At 34.7% G+C, this 14,223-nt stretch overlaps 1 long non-coding RNA gene and 1 pseudogene across 2 annotated transcripts in view; one reads left to right on the top strand and one right to left on the bottom strand.

Moving 5' to 3' along the window:
• The window catches only part of LOC306643029, a 468,395-nt gene that overhangs the window by 376,618 nt on the left and 77,554 nt on the right, over nt 1–14,223 (top strand). The window lies entirely within an intron of this gene.
• LOC306642897 (rRNA-processing protein UTP23 homolog) lies at nt 9,131–9,881 on the bottom strand (annotated as a pseudogene). The gene has a single exon. The product of its transcript is annotated as an rRNA-processing protein UTP23 homolog (transcript).

Here is a 14,223-nt window from a genome sequence, read left to right as displayed (position 1 = left end):
AATTTCAGTGGTTTTATTTCTTTGATTTCAGAATAATTTTGATCAATAAAATGGTGTGTGGTTCAATAATGTTACTCACATCTAAAGCCATAAGTCTCTGTGGAAATTATAAATGACTGAGTAGCTTTTCAATTATTTGTAATTGGCGAGACCCAGTGCCCTGCGGTGGCCCGAGGCTCTTGCTTGGCGCCTAGGCATCTGTGGCCAGGCCCTCGCGTTAGGGCGGTCAGTGTCGGTGTCGAGCTCTCTCTGGGCCACCGCCTCTATTGCTGCTATTGCCATCCCTGCCATGGGGCTAGGGCGGCGACAGAGCGGGCCGGCCGCATAGCGGCTGGGGAGGGAGGAGGTGGTGAAGGCAGCGGGCGGGGGGGGGGGGGGGGGGGGGGGGGGGGAGATGCCACTGACGCAGTGGGCAGACCAGTGGCAGAAGATGGCTGTGGAGAGCCCGACCGACAGCGCTGAGGTTTCTGAGGTCACTGAGCTGGAGAGCCTCATTCCTGCCAGTTTAAACTTGAGTTTCCTGTCAGTGGAAGTGAACAGGTAATATTCAAGATCAGCGCCCTCCTTAAAGGGCTTTATGGTTTTCCTAGTGTGGAATCTGGCTACTGTTCCTGAGACACACACTGGAGTGCCAAAAAAAAAAACAAAAAAAAAACAAAAAAAAAAACCCGAAACTGTATTCACACCGAGCAAAACAGAATTTCCCCGGACACATCACAGCACTGAGCTTTTTGCAGTCACCCTTATCCCAGAACCAATTCGGGGTTAGCGAAAATAATCCAGACAAGACCAATTCCGGGGTTATCAGTGCTCCTCTCCCAAGTGGAAAATTAATTCCTGATAGTGGCGAATCTGTGTTTCTTCCTTCTTGACTTTTTGCTGTCTTCTTTCCTTGCAGCGGACTTTGGGGGATTAGAGGATGATAGGCTGCGTGTGCAGGCTTTGATGAGTGGTTTTCTTGGTGGCAGCCGCTGCCCTGCTGGCCTCCGCAGTGTGAGAGGTGAATAGGGTTACTGGTTACCTCAGTAAAACCAAAGCTCAGTTTGATCTGAGATGAGGGACACTTGCATTCACCGGTAAGATAGAGGGGGAGGGAGATCAGCTCAAATCGCTTTTCAGTGTTTTCCCCGCTTACATCCACTGCTGTATAAAAATGTTTACTTGCCCTTCTTAGTGCAGAGTTGCAATAGTGCTTACGATTTGAGCTTAATACTTTGCGACTCGGATCATGTTTTTAAATTTAAACTAAATGCTACTCTTCAACAGGAAAGACATTGATGTTACCTAGAAAAGAAAAGAAAAAAGGAAATCATGTTTTTAAGATTGCCAGAATTATTTAAGATTGCCAAAATTACAAGAATTTCATTTAAAATCGTTAGCCAGTGTTGTGTCCAGCGGCTCGAGACCCCACAAAGACCACCAGAGACCACGATCAATGCAAGCAACAAAGAGTCATTTATTAGCAAGCTCGAGCCTGGTCCTCAGCGCCCTTGGTAACCAGTGACGCGAAGAGGCCCTGAGCCTTTGTTCAGCAGGCTTTTATAATGAAAGGCAAACAGTTTTAGAGTGTTCTTTTTAATTGGTTAACATTTGAACAGCTAAACATTAGTCCTCCTCTGGTTGGGTCCTGCCAATCTATTTGATTCTCATTGGGTCCCACCAGAACTGAACGGCCCTAGAGGAAGAAGGGAGGAGGGAAGGGGTGAACTGTGCAGGAGATGAGTTGCAGTTAGGCCCCCCTGTCCTTGATAGATAAGGTTTCTAGGCAGCTGCACATTTCTCAGGCAAATATTTCTTATTTCGATAAGCATGGGGGCCCAGCAGTCCTGTTTGCGCTGTATTGACTTTTGAGGGAGCAGTCGCAACTGCCTGCATCCTGGTAATTAAGACAGCTAGCTGCACAGATATCACCCTGTTCTCAACACCAGTTTAATACTATAATTCTTTTGTAAAAGTCAAATTAGAATGTTTATCCGTCAGGAGTGGCCAGTGTGAAAAACAGTGTAAGGTCCTATTTTCGATATTTAAGAATTTTTTGCATTAGAAACAAAAGATTAATAAAATTTTCTCAAAGAGTTGAAAAAAAATTATTTGTAACTATCACATAGTATTAACATATTAGAAAACATGAAATTCCAGTTGTCAGTATCCTGTAATAGAATCACACTTCTTATGCATATTAGAATCTTTGAAGATTCTAACACTACTTTTGTCACTATATTTAATGTTTTTATTTTAAATACTACAATAGTCACCACATATTTATTACCTGGGAAAAATTAGTGTAAGTGTTGAAAGATGAACGTCAACATAAATCAGAACTGTTTAATATTATACAATATAATAAGAGTTGAATAAAAACTGCCATTAGCTATAAAATTAATTTGTTAGATAATGCTGAGAAAATAAAAATTAGCATGAAATTAAATTGTTAATATGATATTAGTGGATTTATGCTTTCTGGGAATCTTATTTCCAACATGCCAGATAAGGCTAAGTTCTATTTTTTGATAACATAAAATTTGCAAGAATTTTAGTAAAACAAAATTTATGTTGAGCACTCTGTGTTGCTATGAGTTTTGTTTCTTGGAATTAATTTTTCACATTTTAGATAAAATAACTGCCATATTTTATAAAATAACTTCCATGACTTTGTTTTGTTTCACAATGGTTTTAAAATTTATAAAACATTTTTGCATTTGTCATTATCTTATTTTCTAATTTTTTCTTCTGTATTTTTGGTTTTATTAACTATTTTTCTTTATACTATTCTCACACGTTTTTGTTTTATATTTGTATGTGTATATATGTGCTTGTGTGTGCGCACACAGGTGATTGAATATATTGGACAAAGATATCATCAAAACTAATACTTTGTGGAATCTTGACCCTTACTTCACATACTTAGTTCTTCTCAGACATGACTGCTAGTGAGGACCAAACAATAATTTCTCATTTTATTATCTTAATTATATTTCCCAATATTTACATACTTAATCCCTTGTCAACAATGTGAAGAAATTTGGAGATGGCATCTTTAAGGAGGTAATAAAAGTCAAAAGAGGTCTTAAGGTTTTGGCCCTAATTCAAATTGACTGATGTCTTAGTAAGAAGAGATTTCAGAGATGCACAGAGACAGAGGAAAGATTGTGTGAAGATGAATCAAGAAGGTGCCTCTGCAGGACCAAAGAGGAGAAACTGAAGGGAAACCATCGTACTAATTCTTTAATCTTGAAACTTTAATTCCATAAATGTAAGAAATAAAATTGTGTGTTTTACATGACCCTCTCTGTGATGTTTTATTATGGTAATCCTAGCAAATGTATATGCTCCATATTTACGTTTACTGTCACCCTCAATATGGCCCATACCTTGAGTTATCAAATATAAAAAGAACTAAAAGCTGGACTAAAGTGGTCAAAATACTAAAACAAGAAGAAAAGAAGACATAAAGAAAAAGAATTGAACCTCTTCACAATAACCCATAAATACACAGAATAAAAACAAAAGTTACTATACACGCAGTCTTTGGAATCTATAATTTTGTTTAGTTTGCAGTTCAAATTTACCTTAAAAATTACATAATAGTAAAATAAAAGAGCAGTAGTTAGATTTTGTGACTATACAGAATAAGTTGGAAATTAACCTTATCATGTGTTACAAAATTTCATCAGTGTAATCAAATTTTGACTCAAATAGTAATTATGACTCTGTGTACCACTAAACACAAACTTGTAAATTCAAAAATATTTTTTCCCTTGGCACTAAATCTAGGGGTTGCTTTTCCACTGAGTTATATCCACAGACCTTTTTACTTTTATTTATTTTTATTTTGAGGCATAATCTTGCTAAATTGCTAGGGTAGCCTTCTGAGTTGCTGAGATGTAAATCACGTGCCTCCAACACTATCTTGTAAACACTAATTTTTAAAATGCTACAAAAGAGTCATGTACAGTGTCAAGTACCTGTAATCCCAGTGATGCAGGAATCTGATGTAGAGGAATCACAAGTTTGATGGCAGTTTCAGTAACTGAGCAAGATGCTTTCACAAAATATCAAATCAAAATAATTGGGGATGTAGATCAGTTTCAAAGTCTATGGGCTCAAGTCACAGTATTGTAAAATAGAGCGACTAAATGAAAAAGCATAATATTTAATAAAATTTTCTTTATTGGGAACACTTTATTTCAGCAAAAACATCTTAATTTACTATAGGCATAATATACATTGCCATGAAATAGCCATAAGAGGAAAAGATGTGAAAAAACAAAAACAAGTTCAAATTAGATCAATTTTTCACATTTACAAATAAATTAGATAATGTGGGATTCCATACAATCAGCTAAAATAGATAATTTGACCTTCAATGTATATGGAAAAAAAATTTTCAATGGTTGAAACTTAGTATGTAAATCCCAAATAACAAAGGGATGATTACCCCCACTCATTTGGTTTGACATTCCAATTTCCCTTTCCACAAACAAGAAAAGAACAAATGTCATCTCATAGCCTATTATAATTGTAATTCTTAGTCTCATCCATTGTGTTCCTTCCTATGCAACACCCAATATTATTATTAAAAATTATTCTATTAATATAAATATTGCTTTTTATTTTCATCACAATCATGGTTAAAATGTTTTTTTAGTGTTTATTTCAACACCCTCAGTTTGCTTTTATCTCAGAAAGGTACAATATACCTCTATTACTGTACCCATCAAATAACATCAATAACTTCTTTATCACACATTACCTTTGCAACATCTATTCATCAAGATCGAATATCTGACATTACATCAATGGCATTCTCCTCCCAGGAAATAATTTAGTAACACCCATTAAGGACACACTTGTCTAAGACCTTTTGGTGTGCTTGATGGCACAAGTCAATAATTTCAGTGACTCAGGAAAATAAGCCAAAAGAATCACAAGACTGAGTCCAGTCCCTACAATTCAGAAGGACCCCATCCTCAACTAAAGAAACAAACAGTTGAGGCTATGGCCTAGGTGAACATTGCCCCTGGGTTGAATCCCAGGTAACAGAAGAGTATTTTAAATATTTTAGTTATTTTTGAACATGGAATATTAAAATATAATTTGTTAGACCTGTCAGCAGTTTTAGTTTGCAGAGAGCTATCTTACCTAGAAGGTATAAGGGTCTCTTTAAATAATTTTTTAAAATTTCACTTCAGCAAATTATCATTGACTGGGTTTATGTCTTTTATTTGTTCTTTTTCATTATATAGGACAGACATATTTTGACATGAAGAATATCTTATTCTAATTAGGGTCCCAGCCCCCTTGTTGTACATGATGTGAAATTCCCTGTGTTTCATTACTATATGTACATAGAAAATTTATGTCAAATTTATTCCACTCTTTCCTATTTTTATCCCCCACCCTTCCCTTCATTCCCCTTTTACTGATTCAATAAACTTCTATTCTCCCTCCAAACACCCACATTGTGTGTTAGCATCCACATATCAATAAGAATGTTTGGGCTTTAGTTTGGGGAATTGGTTTAATTAACAAGATAGTCTGCAGATTCACCCAAAGGCAAAAAATTTATTATTCTTATGACTTATTAATATTCCATTGTATATATATCACATCTTCTTTATACATTTGTGTATTGAAGGTCACTGAGTTTGGTTCCATAGCTTATTGTTAATATTGTTAATTGAGTTGCTATAAATATTGATTTGGCTGTGTCACTGTACTATGCTGATTTTAACTATTTTGGTCTTTTTCAAAAGAGTGGTTTAGTGAGGTGAAATGAAGAATTCATTCCTAGTTTTTTGAGGAATCACTTTATTGCTTTCTAGAGTGGGTGTGCCAATTTGCAGTCCCTCCATAGATGTATGAGAGTACCCTTTTTCCCACACCCTTGTGAACATTTATTGATGCTTGTGTTCTTGTTGTCATTCTGACTGGAGTCAGATACAATTTCAGTGTAGTGTTAATACACATTTCTGTTATTGATAGGGATTTTGAGAATTTTTATATATTTGTTGACCACTCATAATCCTTTTTCTGTGAAGAGCCTCTTCTATTCCTTTGCACACATATTGACAGGGATTTTCTATGGTGTTAAGTATTTTGAGTTCTTTACATACCCTGAAGTTTAGTGTTATACCTGATGTGCAGTTGATCAAGATTTTCTCCCAATCTACAGGGTCCTTATCTTATTCCTGTCCTTAATATCTCTACATTTAAGGTGTCTTTAAGCCTTATACTTCGCACCAACTTGAAATATGTTTGTTTTAGCCTTTCCTATATTTAAATGGTGTGACTTACCTATGTCATATGTATGGTGATTACTTGTGCATCAGACCTCCAGTTACTGAACAGGTATTTGTAGGAAGACCTGATATGTGATTCTAGTTCAAATTGTGCATGTCACTCTTTTGAAGCTATAACCTAGCCTATCTGTTTTAATACCAACAGAAAGATCAGCAGTCAACCTAGGACCACAGAGCATGGGCTACTTAAATCACAGGGACAACTGCTTTCATGAGTCAGCATGGGAACAGGTCCTCAAAAGACAATAAATTTGAGATAAATGTGGACTCCAAAAGTAGAAAGCTGGTACTCAGTTTTTTTCACAACTGCTGTTCATCCTAGATTGTACAGCGAATTACCTAACTCCCATGTTGCTCAGTGCCCCATGATTATAAATATATTGTTCTCTTACAATCCCCTTTTCCTTTTGTACCCCTCTTTATTTACAACCCACACATCCTACTGATGTCTGTTAGCTTTTATGTTGTTCAAATTACTAATACAAATATATGTCTATAGTATACATTGTTTTTCTTTTGTTTATTTTTACTATAGCTCATGTTTAACATAACTATTTTTGAGCATATTGGGATTAATTACTTGAAATTAAGTTTGAGATTATGTTCTTTCAATGATTACTAGGCCACAGTTCTGAAATCTTTTTTCTAATTTGAGGCTATTACAAATCCTTCTGCACTGAAGGAAGTTGCAAAGAACTTCAGGTTATTTTGTAATTATACTCTCATGGAATATTCTTGAAATGGAGATTTCATGAATCATTTGGTGTCTAGTTTTAAATTATTTTCAGATAACCTACTCTTCTTCACTTTCTTATGTAGCACTTCATATTATCCATTTACGCTTGTGACACTCATGCAGTCTTAGAGTTTTCATGGCTTGTTATTTTACATCATGTCTGGGGAATGAATTATAGCTGCACCCCATATCAAATGTCTCCTGCTATGATAAGGTTATGCTTTTCCTTGATTTTCTATATTCAGTCCTTAGTCATTTCCCAAAATAATGCCAAGTCCTTTTTCAAAGTTTAACAAGTATTCTTTCAAAAATAATGCTTTTTGATAACTGTCACTATCCAAAACTTAAGATAGTAAGAAAAGAAGAGCAAATCTAGTGGTTTAGAGAAAGTTGGCTTTGGCTTTGGAATCAAGCAGAATTAATCCTGAATCCCAGACCAGTTGCTTGATAGTTGAGGGATTTTGAACACATTTCTTTATGGTGGACTGTCATATTAACCTCATTCATAACAAAAAACTTTATGATACTGAGTACCAAAATATCAGTAATTCTTTAGTCTCACCTCTGTCCATAACATTTATTATGTGATTTTTCTCCTATATTTTGTCAAATTTCAGAATGCTGGATCTTGGCCCTCCTTATTTTCTATAACTCAAGAAAAGCAACAACCATTAGTGAGTATTAGGCAGATATATAGCTTCAAAAAATTTGAATGTTTCTCCTTTTTCTTTCATAACATTGCCATCTCCATGAGAATAAGCCCACATTAGTTAATTGAAAGGCCACGTGTTTAGGAAAATCATTGGGGTTTGTTGACAGCCAGCTCACTTTCTGAAATTCAGTGACATTTTTAAACATCAGTTAAACAACCTGTTGCAGAAAGACCCCAGCAGAGACCAACCTAAATTGATGTTCAGCCCAATCTTGGCCTGCTACATTTGAGAGTGGTTTGCTTTTCAGTAATACATAAATAATACACACATTATAAGCAGGATGCCAAGATTTAATCATATACAGTAGTTTTCTGAAAATGAGAAGGTGCCTTATAGGTAGAAGTTTTCTTTTCTTCTGATTTAAATGTGGAGTTAAATCTCCTGATAGATAGTATTATGCAGATCTATGTGTAGATACAGGTATAAGATTTGTATTAAAATAATGTTTCCCATTCTATTGAAAGAAATAGTCATCACATTCCTGCCATTGGGTTCAAGGCCAAATTGCAAAGTAACGATTACTTTAACCTGTTTAAACTCAAAAGACTAGACTGCTTACATATCTGAAGATATGGGGCACAAATCTCATGGGACACCCATGTTTCTTTGCTTTGAGATGTTTGAAATGGGATTGGATATGCCCTGTATCAAGGTGAAAACTACGGTCTACTTTTGGACACTTTCTGGTTGAAACTTTGAGCTCTCTCAGGGTAATGTCTCTCCTGTTTTCTGACCTTGAGTAGATTATTGTCAGCTAGTCACAATTGCATCCACATGAAATCCCAGCAGCTGGGAAGGTGGAGGTCGGAGGATTGTGAGTTCAAAATTACCCTCAGTAAAAAACAGGTGCTAAGCAACTCAGAAAGACTCTATATTTATTAAAATACAAAGTAGTGTTGGAGATGTGACTCAGTGGTTGAATACCACTGAGTTTAATCCTCAAATTATATATATATAATTATAATAAATATAATATATATAATATATAATAATTATATATAATATAAATAATAATTATTATAATATATAATTATTATATATATAATATATATAATTTGAGGAAGTGAATTCTATCATTTCACTGAGGTAAAGAGACCATTGTTCTCAAAACTGAAATATGTCTGGTATGAATGGAGATGTTTGGATGTTTCAAATATAGAATGAGTTTTGAAGATGTAGTTTATATATACTTCATTATATATTTTATTAGTAATTTTATATTGTCAAACAATGATAACCTGGATATGTAGTTTTATTTTATTGCATTTGATTTTACCTGTTCTTTCTACTTTTTAATGTGAGTATTAGAAAATTTAAATTTACACTTTTTCTTATAATTTATTTGTGTTGAACATTGCTGCTTTATGGATATTTTTCTTTTTTTGTTAGTTTTTCATTTATAAAAATAAGTTTAATCTTTAATCCTAAACACAGCCTTTAAATTCATTTTTCACACATGAATGTCTTTAAAAGAAATATCCAAAGCATTTATTATCCTTCAGCATTCTGCTTCTCAGAAAGTTCTTCTGAGGTAGATCTGTTCCAGATTCTTATTCTTTTTCTTTTCTTTTCAGAAGCAGACAATTTTGTGTCCTCTGGATTTTTCTTTTTCTTCAAACAGCTAAGAGGATTGGAGCCACTTATTTTCTTGCACTTTTTTCTTCTCTGTTCAATGTTTTTCACTAAACCCTGTTCCTCTTTGAGTTGCTTGATACTCTCTTTCTCATGCACTGAGACAAGCTGATCTGACTCTATAGATTTGACAAAGGCTATTGTTTTGGGAGAAGATTTGTCGAAGACTATAGTGTTCTGAATAATAAACATGAGAGGAACAACAGTCTTTTTCTTTACTTTCACAGATAAATTCTGATCCTGGTGGTGCACAGCTGTGTCTCCCCCATAAGGTAGTGGGACAGCTGCTCCCACAGCTGGATGCAGCTCCGCACTGCCACCTGACAAAAGGTGCCATCCAGCAGGATCTGGTACAGGTCGTGGACTACAAACTTGTTGTGGAAGAAGCCAAGATGCTTCTTGGCGTGTTTCTGCCTGGTGATCTTCATGCCCGGTTGACTCAGACCAAGGCCACCAGACAGAAAGCCACATCATAAGCCTTATGCATGCCCAGCTTCCACAATGGATATTTTTCTTGATCAAAACCCAATCTAACTTCATAGTAGTAGAAAGCAAAAAAAGTTAAATTGAAATTTAAACTAATGTTTATTAACTATTTTATTCATGAAAAACACACAATTAGATTTAAATGACCATATATTTAAATGGAAGTATCATCCTAGCTAGTCTAGATCCCAGTAATGCAAGGAAACCCAGCATTAAAATAGCTGCCTGAAGCTCTGGGTTCAATTCGTAGTAAATCAAAAGTAAAAGAAACACATAAGAACCGGCTAATGTGAGGTATGCCTATTATTTCAGTGATTCAAGATTTTTGTGACAGAAGCCAGCTCCTGTCATGTACTCTGGTCATCTCAGTGGCTCTGGTGACTGGAATAGTAGTATTACAAGTTCAAAGCCTCCTCAGCAGCTGAGCAAGGTCTTAAGCAAGTTAGCAAGACCTTGTTTCTAAATAAAATAAAAAATATATTGTAGATGTGGCTCATTTGTTTAGTATCACTTGGATCACTCCCTCGTACTGAACCAGCCCACACAAAAAAATTCATTCCCATAAGACCAGTGTAATGATCTTCAATTAACTTAGAGGTTATTAGTGCCATAAGTAATATTTTCACAATTTTTCCATTGTGTAATCACATGGAAATTAAGACAGTCATAAGAATTTGCCATGTCTATTTCCTGCCACTCTGACATTTGACACGGTCTGTTGGAATAGAGGACTCCACACTTGACAAAGTTCTGTTGATCATCCTCCCTCTTGAGGCCATAGACGTGGCATGTCTCAATGTGCAGCAGCTTTTTAGTATTAATAATCAATATATCAATAGAAACTTATTGAAAAAACATTGGGAAGGTTTTACTGTGTTGGGACACAAAATAGTGCACAATGAAAATTTAGCAGTAATACATAGATAAAATATATAAAAATAAAAAAATTGTGGCTGTGCTTGAGTTTAAAGGAGACTGTTATTGCTTTAGTATAATAATAGATGGATCAAGAGATATTCCTCTGAGCCTGGATGCTGTGTTTAGCCTTTGTTGCTTTCCTAGTTTCAATAATTGATTTTAGAGATATTTTACATAATAAAAATATTTAAATTAGTCATAAATATAATTTGTGCTTTTCCCATGTTTAGTCTAATTCTTTGAGAATCAGATTAAGATTGAAACCTGCCATTATATAAAATTAGAATAGACTAAATATTAATTATAATTTGATTTCCATGCCCTTTAATAATAGTAAAAACTTTTCACTGTTAAACACTGGAGTTCATGGTGGGGGTGGTTTCTCAGAAAATCTAGTGATGTGTTTGTTCTGAAGGTTAAACGCTGGCACATCATAGTGCCCTCAGATTAGTTGGGAGACAAGGTTGTTTTAGTTTACCTGGGAGATGAGGTTGTTTTAATCTATCTGGGAAATAAGGTTGTTTTGTTCTGGACTGTCATACAGAAAAACTGTGTACTTTGAGAAGAAGCATAGATTGTACTTTTGAAGGTTTTTCTTCTTTTAAACTAGCCGTAAAATGATATAATCATTACTAAAGAAAAATATCTATAAAAAGGCTGGCAGAAAAAAATAAAGATTCAGACTCAGCCTCAGAACACTTGGTGTCTCTGTGTGCTATTTCTCCACCGCACTGATGCCTCCCATCCACATAGGACCCCTGACCCCTGCTAGGGCTGGACACCAGCAAGAAATATATTGAAATATGACAATTAATCCAGATTTCTGCCTCTTTGGAAAAAACTTAAAACTTTATAATACAATATTTTTCCATGTGTCAACCCTTTGTGTCAAGAACACATCCACAAATTGGTTTTGATTTAAATTGACTTGAATAAACAAGTGTTACAAACTAATGGTTAAATATAGTATTAAGAAAATCATGGAAGTATTAATGCTGTGTGTGTGTGAGAGAGACAGAATGAATGTGTTTGCTTATATCCCTCTTTAGAAGAAAAGAGTTATTGAACTGAAAGGGAATTTCAATATTGCTCATGAATTACAATTAAAATACAAAGCTCAAATGTCTGAAAATATCTAATTTAGGTATAGTGAATTATTTTTTCCAAAATATTGTGGTTCATTCTTAAAAATTTCCCATGTCATTCCCATCTTTGCTGCTTTCTTGTTATTCACACAACAAAATGTATGATTTTTATTTGAAATTTATGAAACATTGCTATATGACCTGCTAAGGAATTTTTTAATGATAGTTTTATTGACATTTAGTGATACTTAGTAATGAGTTTGGAGATATAGTTATGGTGAGCATGTTAATATATATTTTATTGTATTAATAATCCTCCATTATTTCTTTCTGATTTGCGAAACACTAAGTCATGTGAGATTTATCATTTCAAGTTATAATACATTGTATACTTTAGTGAATTCACTGAACCACTTTGGTCAGGTGAAACCTGAGGAGACTTCTTACATTGGAGGTTTTTTTTTTTATCTTTCTATGAAAGAAAATAACAAAAAATAATGGGTTCTAAAAGATAGTCCTTAACAGGGAGACAAAATGGCTTTATAAGACAATGAGTTCATACATCCATGCAGGAGAATAAAACATTGTGAGAGAAGAAATAACACTAATTCTGCATGAGGAACAAGGAATTTTTCAATGTTGCACAAATGTCTCTGAATTTAAAATATTTTCAATTTTTTTTGTTAATCATATTTCCCTTTGAATCTTCAATTTTAGCTACATATACATCACAGCTATTCTCCTTAATGACCAATGTTGTGGCTTTATCTTTCTACCCTTTTTCCTTAATTTATGTTATCTTATAGAAAATTTATTTTACTTTTGGTGTGTAGTTTATGTTTTCTCCTAATGGAAGTATAATGTACTTTGTGAAAGTATATATTGTGTTAATTTGGTTTTTGAGATAGTGCCTTAATTTTAAATTTTATGTATAACAATGTAGAAATATAGATTTTATGAGATTCAGAGTGACATTTCAACATGTGTATATGCTATATAAAAATGTCACTAATTAGCATATCTTTTCATTGCTGTGGTGAGAACAAAAAATTTTGTTCTAGATATCTTGGGATACAGCACATTGCATAGTAATCCTTCTGTGTTCTAGAACCAAAACTTCTTTTTTTTCTATGTATATGAACATCTCTCAATTTCACTTCTCCACTGCCCACACTTGGGTAAGTATTTACAGATTGTATTTCTTCTGTGAAGTGTCTGTTCAGTTCCTTAACCCATTTATAGATGGGGTTCATTATTTTAATGGTGTTAAGTTTTCTGAGACCTTTGTGTATTCTGGAGATGAATGTTCTTTCTGAGTTCCATGTAGTACAGATTTTCTCCAATTCTGTAGGCACTCTCTTCATGTTATGTTTACTTTGCTGAGAAGAAGTGTTTTAGTTTGATTCTATCATATTTATTGATTCTTGATTTTGTTTCTAAGCCCACATGGTGGAGATTTGTACTTGTTCTTCTGTTAGGCACGGGGTCTCTGTGTAATGCCTAAGTTCTTGATCCACTTTGACTTTTTTACAGGGTGAGAGACAGGGTTTTAATTTTTTTTTTTTTTTTACACATGGATTTGCAGTTTTTCCCAGCAAGATTGTTTTTGAAGAAGTTACTATGATGGAGAGGCAAGTACTCCAACAGAGCAGGTTACTGTTCAGAAGGTGTGAGCCACATGAGAAAATGAAAAGGTCTGAAATAATCAGGAAATTTTTAAAGTGAAAGACAAAGCATGAATTTATTATGTGGAGTGTTTGATGGATCTTCCAGTCATGTTAGGAACTGGAACTGAACTACTGAAAAAGACCCTAGTTCTTTATTTAAGGGGGAGTACATTAAAGGCAGTATTAGGTTTCAGTGGAAGGAGTTTTGTTTCCATGCTTGTTTTTTGTGTGGCAGCAGTCTTGTGATTGACAGGTTGATTGGCATTTGACAAAATATGCCCATCTTAGGAAGGTTGTACTTGAACTTGAGTGGTGAGCGAAGACATTATGCCACTTGAGTGGCATTCTCCAACTAGTGTGTTCTGACTGGGAGTTCCTAAACCAAGCATTCCTGCTTAAGGCTTGCAACAGCACTCAATTCACACAAATGGTTCATGGATTAACTGTCAGGAGGTTGCCTTTTCTCTAATGTAGGTTTCTGGTGCCTTTGTCTACTATGAGATAACTGTATTCCTGGGGTTTTTTCTCTGTGTCTTCCATTCTGTACTATTGGTTTACATTTGTATTTTGTTGCCAAAACCATGACATTTTTGATATTATAGCTCTATAGTATATTTGAAGGTCTGGTATTGTGATGCCTCCTGGTTCATTTTTTTTACTAGGAATTGCTTTGCATATTTTGGG

Source organism: Sciurus vulgaris (genome assembly GCF_902686455.1).
Source record: "Sciurus vulgaris genome assembly, chromosome: 13".
Classification (NCBI taxonomy): Eukaryota; Metazoa; Chordata; class Mammalia; order Rodentia; family Sciuridae; genus Sciurus; species Sciurus vulgaris.
The sequence above is the reverse complement of the archived record's forward strand: the minus strand, read 5'-3'. Positions and strand labels throughout refer to the sequence as shown.